Source organism: Pelophylax lessonae (assembly GCF_965119305.1).
Source record: "Pelophylax lessonae genome assembly, chromosome: 3".
Lineage (NCBI taxonomy): Eukaryota > Metazoa > Chordata > Amphibia > Anura > Ranidae > Pelophylax > Pelophylax lessonae.
The window spans coordinates 521299132-521306620 of NC_138770.1; the positions used below are offsets into that span (position 1 = coordinate 521299132).

General features: G+C 36.1%; 1 protein-coding gene across 1 annotated transcript in view; it reads left to right on the forward strand.

The window, feature by feature from the left end:
- The window catches only part of ESR1 (estrogen receptor 1), a 273637-nt gene that overhangs the window by 69504 nt on the left and 196644 nt on the right, over positions 1-7489 (forward strand). The gene's annotated exons all lie outside the window — the stretch shown is intronic.

Sequence of the window (7489 nt, forward strand, 5' to 3'; positions counted from 1 at the left end):
GGAACTGGCAGGAACACCCAATATTTCACACAAAGAAAGCAGTATAAAGAGAACAGGATATTTTCTTTTTTATACAAGTACATGGTTAGGGCAGGCACATACCAGAAATATGAAATTCTGGGTTTACAGAGTCTTTAAAGCCAATGCTGGTTATGCGTGCACTGGTGTAAATGGCACTAGGAGTGATGGGACATGAATTCGTGCTACAAACATCATGTAACTGTTTGATGATGTTTATAGTGCCCACCTTTCCAACTGGAAGCTTGGGGAAGTGGCCCTGGGGGACAAGGAAGATGTGGCTTATGATTAAATGTAATGACTGTTGACAAATATAATAGGCATTCTCCTATTAAAATAGGAGGGATTAATACTACTTTAGGTGATAGTTGATTGCCTGAAATGTACATTGATCACCCAGAGGGGATTTTTTTTCTCAACAAAAGTGGAGTTATTCTTTAAGCTTCAAGTTAAATATATTACTGCTGAGAAGGGATAGCATCAGGGATAGACCTACAAATGTGCAAAATCTTAAAAGAAGGACCCCACTGAATACACTCTTTTTACAGCTCTTTAATCATGCATGTTTCAGAATCTCATTGTTTGCAAAACTTCTGCCTGGTTCTGATGAGGTGGATGGTGAAAGCATGTAGGATTAGCTTATCATTGATTAACTCGATTTCGGGCATCTGTACGTGGTCTTGCTCTATATTCAGCAATAACAATGTTTTATCAGCAACTTTAGCTGACTACTAAGTTTTGTTTGCTTTTTTTTTTTTAAATGTATTTGTGCCCTCAAAGATGTGCCTGGCTGACAGCAATAAGTCTCAAAGTCCACGTTCAGCATGCTGTGTGATCACAAAATGTGCAGTTATTGCAGTCTCTCTGTTCTTCTGCGCTATTGTTCATCAACCTTGACTATTCTCTACTTTTTATCACCTGATCATTTTAATTTCTTTTTATTTTGTATTGCTACTAGATAAAGCTACCAGTATTTTCTACATTGACCATAAAAAATGTGCAGAGAGGATTTTTCCATTGACCTCTTTATGTCCCTACAAATACATTATTTAAAATGTATCAATATATACAGTAAATATATATAGATAGATAGATAGATAGATAGATAGATAGATAGATAGATAGATAGATAGATAGATAGATAGATAGATAGATAGATAGATAGATAGATAGATAGATAGATAGGTAGATAGATAGATAGATAGATAGATAGATAGATAGATAGATAGATAGATAGATAGATAGATAGATAGATAGATAGATAGATAGATAGATAGATAGATAGATAGATAGATAGATAGATAGATAGATAGATAGATAGATAGATAGATAGATACATGCATACATACATACATTGGTATGTGCAGGATATTGGTATGTGCAGGATATTTAAAGGAATAAAACAGAGACAAATGTGCATGTGCAGAGATGTGCTGCATATTTTTTCTTTTTTTTTTTTTTTTTAGGTTGTTTTTGTATCCAATATATGGGTTTTTGTGCATGGAGGATGTTCATTGCCCTTTTCCCCAAGTCTCAGCTCTCTCTAGAAAACAGGGAAGAGCTAAGGTTCATTCCAAACCTGCAAGTAACTGTCACATGACAACAGGCTGCTGGCCTAATTAGTCGCGTCCATGAAATTCTCTGCCCCAGAGCCAAACATACCAAAGGGGCAGTGGTACTAGTTACATCATTGACAATGGCTATATTTGGTGAGTGATGTCACCAGCATCCCTGTCCCCGCAGCTCATTGAGGATATGTGACAGTTTCCCATTGTTTGTTGGCCAAAATAAGTTTGGTCCAAACCTTAGCTCATCCTTACCAGCAATTCCTAGAAAACAGCAATGAAACACTGTGTAAACTTTGACTTTAGTTTCAAAAGTCAGCTTAAATATAATGACAGGTTGGAAATATTATGTTTTTCTATTGGCTGACCGCTGCTATGACAGAGACATGTGAGCCAATAGAAAAAAAAGGGAAAAAATCCAGACAATCTAGAAAGGTGTCTAGAGAGGTATGATATCATTGTAACCAGAAAAAAATGAAGGGCAGGTCATAAAAATGTACCTGTCATTCATTTATGGGGACGTGGCATGACAGTTAATTTAAAATTAATCTAATATATATGGGATATTTAATTATTTCTCTTTTAATACAACACTTACTACACATGCATGTTATGCTGCTGTGGACATCTAACTTCTGATAGTAAAGGTGAATTCTACATTTATGCACTGGTCTAAGGGATAGCAAACAGAATAGCCAGGTTCCATTTAACTTGTGCATATGAGAGCTTTTGTAGGACAATTATATCTAAACAGTCATACCACAATGCTGGTTTTAGTTATATTTTACACAATTAAAAAATTATTATACTTTCTAAAGAGGACTTACAACTTAAGTGTACAGCAACACAAGTAAGTAAGAGGGATTGTTTTCAAAGACTTCATAAATGAGTCACATGCCTCTACATTTACCTTTATTTACTTTTTGAAGGACTGTTCAAACTAATTTGAACTCTATAGTAAACTAGGCTGTAGAACATTAAGAATATGAACAAGTTACAGCAGATACCACACTAAATACATCCAGTCACATTTTGGAATGGTTCTTTTTGCTTATCTAAATGTCAACTCTTCTTTCTCAGACCTGTTGTTCCCTCTATGTTTAGCTCAAAATGCAACTGTGGCCAAGCTGGATATTAACAAATCTTCATATTTTTAACAACCAGAAATTTAGATTTTAAGTTTAACTACACACTTGTACTGTACTAATACTTGTAGTGTGTCCTGCCCCTAGCCCACACTGCCAATCCTATACTTACCTGTCATGGATTCAGTGAGATATCACTGAGGATGTCAAATAGCCCCTTGTCAAAATACCCTGTGCTGGTGCCATGCATGTGCTGAACACTGACCTATTATCCAAGGGGTAAGGATAGTGATGAACTAAATATCGCAGGTTATTCAGGTGCATTTCCTCAAACATATAAAACCAAAAATGTGCTGCGCTAGATCATAAATATGTGCAAAATAAATTAAATCACAAATCAAATCTGAGAGTGAAATTCAAATATTCCCATAGACATAAAAGTGCTGAAACAACAAAAGTCCATGTGAGAAAGTGATGCTGAAGTCCCAATCAGTAAGCCACCTCCGTGAGCATGCTCCAATCCACCACCAGTAAATAAAGCCTCTCACCTTAATTTCTGACCCAGGAATCACCCAGGGTCAATTGCAGCTGTCCCCCACAGGGGATGAATGGATGGTCAGCAAGATCTCACATAGGGGGCATCCGGAATCCTATACACATGCACCCACACATAGATGGTCAGGTAGGGAGAAAAGGAAAAAACTCTAATGCTCTCCGCTGGGCTAATGTGAAATAATGTATTTAAGCAAATACACTTACAAATGGAGCACTCAATAGTGCATGTAAACAGCGGTTTCTGTGGATTAAGAGAGGATGTGATGTCGGCAGATAGGCTCCGCCCACCTATACGCGTTACGTCGGCGTGCAGGGCGATGACTTCTTCAGTAAAGGGAAGTCATTAGTCATGGAGTAATGTCACTGGTCAAAAGTGTCAAAAGTGTCAGTTAGGTGTCAGATTTGTCTGCCGCAATGTCGCAGTCCCGCTAGAAATAGCTGATTGATGCCATTACTAGTAAAAAAATAAAATAAATAAATAAATAAAAATGCCATAAATCTATTCCCTAGTTTGTAGACACAACAACTTTTGCGCAAACCCATCAATATACACTTATTGGGATTTGTTTTACCAAAAATATGTAGCAGAACACATATTGACCTAAAATGATGAAAAAAATAGATTTTAATCTTTTTTTATTGTATTGGCTGTATTTTATAGCAGAAAGTTATATATATATATATATATATATATATATATATATATATATATATTTATTTATTTTATTTTATTTTATTTTTTCAAAATTGTTGTTCTTTTTTTGTTTATAGTGCAAAAAAGAAAAACTATAGAGGTGATCAAATACCACCCAAAAAAAAACTCTATTTGTGGGAAAAAAAATGACAATAATTTTAGTTGGGTGCAGCGTCACATGACAGCGCAATTGTCAGTTAAAGTAACACAGTGTCCTATCGCAAAAAATGGCCTGATCATTAAGGGGTAAAACCTTCTGGTCCAGAAGTGGTTAAAATACATAGTACCCCTAGTTACTCACTCACAAAAAACACTGAAAAGTAAATAAATCAAAACACACCTTAGAAAAAGTCCATTATTGAAAAACACACACACGCACGCACTCTGTCATTGACAAGTCCTTTATTAAAAAAACAAAAACAAACAAAAGTCCCTCCTCATAGATCTATCGTCAATCATGTCTTTCAATGATGCCCGCCAAAACAAAAAAACATGCTGACCTGTCCACTGAATACCGCTTGTTAATAATATAATAGCCAATAAAAAGAAAACTACCTAATGCAGCCACCGCATTTAAGCACTGGTAGATGGAAATATATTAAATGTTTTTTCTAGATATTTTTTAGATTTTCTTTTACTGGTTACAAGCAATTCATTTTACAGATTAGGAATAAATTGCATGCTGCCACATCAGTGCTAACTTCACAATTACCTATAAAACACATTCAGCAACAGGTGTACAGTATATCCAGATAAAAGACTGAATTCTAAGTTTAAAATCAAGCTGCTTTATAAGATAAATGTTGAATTTTGAATTAAAAAAACCTTTATCTTTATTGTTTAAGCTTTAATGTCACAAAAACAACAGATTAATTTAAAGGAATAAAAATAAATGGGACACATGTGGCTATCATCCATAATTGTATAACAAAGAAAAAAAGAAAGAAATTGGACTTTGCAGGCCAGAAATGGAGGGATAATCAAAATAGGTAAAATGCATGTTTTATTATATCCAAAAGGGTTTAAAAACAATACATAATAACAATCAATACATAATTGCAAAGGATAAAAAATAATTCCTAAATATAAATTATAGATGGTGCAGTAAATACTGTATGTTGCGCAGGTCTTCGGTGCCGACGCGTTTCGCCAAATACTTCCTCAGGGCTACAAAGACCATACAGTATTTGTCTGAGGTGCTGCACATGCAAAGTATATTCCCTGGGTAGGTGCCAGGACCATATCAGGAGAAAAACATCTAGTGCTGATCATTTAATGTGTCCTCCCGTTATATGTCCAAAAAGGGGGATTGCGATCTAGTAGATATTGGGAGTTGATAAACTGGTACTCTCTTCTGTCAGCAGCTACATCATCTTCTTGGTGACTTCTAGAATCTTCTGCATGTTGTGTCTCTCAGGTTTTAGGGAGTCACATGGAGGCACTGTGATGGTCATACCTGACTTCACAAGTGGAAATCTCTCTCTGGTCAGCAGGTAGATGATCTCCAGGGTAAGATTTTGTATCTTCTCAGTCATGTGACTCTGGTCCTCCTCTATCCTCATTGGTGCCGTCATTTGATTTATACAGGTCTGATGGTAGACAGATAACTCCTCTGCTGGCACTTCCAGTAATGTCTCCTCGCTAATTTATTTAAACTTCTATAGTTGCATAGTACGTCTGGCTGAAAAAAGCCACAAGTCCATCTAGTTCAACCAATAAATAAATAAATAAATAAATACGTTCCTATATACACATACTATACCTACAGTTGATCCAGAGGAAGGCAAAAAACCCCAGCAAAGCTTTCTCAAGCAGGGTACAAAATTCCTTCCTGATCCCACAAGAAGCAATCAGATATTCCCTGGATCAACTTTAACTATAAATATTGGTATTCAGTTATATTCTGTACTTTTAATACAGAATCTTGGTCTTTTTTTATGGCATGCACAGGTTCTTTATTGAATTAGTCACTCAGGGAGGCAATACAGTATATGATTAATTATTTTTTTTTCATTCAACCCCCATCCACATGTAGCACTACCCCTGTAGGGGCCACTAGTAACAGCTGGATCTTCCCTAACAGTACAGAGGCTGCCAGTCATCCAAGCACCAGTCTTTTTTTTCTATTTTTTTTTTTTTGCTTGAAAACATTAACAGGGGATGGGTTGGGACAAGGGATACTCCAAAACACTCAGCTCTTAGTGATCAGAGGAAATTAATGTTGGACAGTCTAATCCCTCTATCTGTACACACGATCAGATAATCGTACAAAAAAAAAAATTCTTTTGAATTGATCGCATGATAATCTGATCATTAGTACACAGCTTTCGACAACCGAACATGACATTTCGTCCAACAAAATTCGAAGGGACAAATACGAAAACTTTTGTCGTACAATAGCCTAGGGAACAACAATAGTTTAATCAGTACAGTATGGGTTCGCTAAAAATCGTTAGACAAAGACCATGCATGATCAGAAACACAAAAATAACCCAGAAAAGGCCTGGCTGCCATTGTTTTTGTTTGATACGTAGCTACGCAACCAGGAAGCTTTTCCAGAATCGTACGAAATAAATCATACATTTAGTACGCATTGTTGAATTCGATACTAGTATCATGCAACAAAATGTGAATGATAAGTCGTCCAATTATCTGATCGTGTGTACGAGGAATAAGTCTTCATATTTTTATCATGAAGCCTACACACATCAGCAGGCACTGTACTTCAGCATCTGGTATGTAGACAACAAGGTTTCTCAAGGACACTTCTTGGAAAGAGATTCAACAATACAAAGTTCCTGCTCGGGAAAGTACCCAGTGTCACTGCATGGAGACAGGAAGAGCCTGTAGTTCTGGAAATGCTTTTTCTCTTGGGTGGTAAAATATTCAATTGTAATATTTTTGTGCTTGACATCTGGAGATATTCAGGACACAGAAGTCATACAACAATGTCAAACTCTATATTTAGAACCCCATCCTAAACCAACAGTTATTGATATAACATGATATTATCCATTGACATTCCGTAATGTGATGCAATCTGGTGTTAACCACAATATGTTTTATCTCCCTTCTTTCAAAGTACATAAACATGCAAAGCCATTACATATTTAAAACCAAAACATGTTGCTAGTTTATAATGTATGTAATGGCATAGCTAGTTGGCTACCCTACCAGATTTTGTAATTTGCATGTTGCAGTTTTTGTGCGACCCTTCAACAGTGATTGTAGGATCTGTTTTTGCTTCTAGTGCAAATTGTAGTTCTGGTGTATACTCTGCATTGTCTTTACAGCACTGCATTGTCCTCATCTGTTCCATCTGAAAACAGTTAAGTGTTTGTTTTGATCGTCACTATGTCGCCTTGAGGAAGGAACTCTTGCAAAGCCCTAAATCTTGGTATTTTTGACACATGTGATGTTGTCTTCACAACAAATATGTGATACACATTTACTTGGAGTGCTGGTAACTTTGTATTTTCTCATTCGGTTCCCTTTCAATCACTTCGTGCATCCACCAATCATTTAGAGGTCAAGTATTTTGAGGAATGCAGCTTCAATTTGGGACTTCGTTA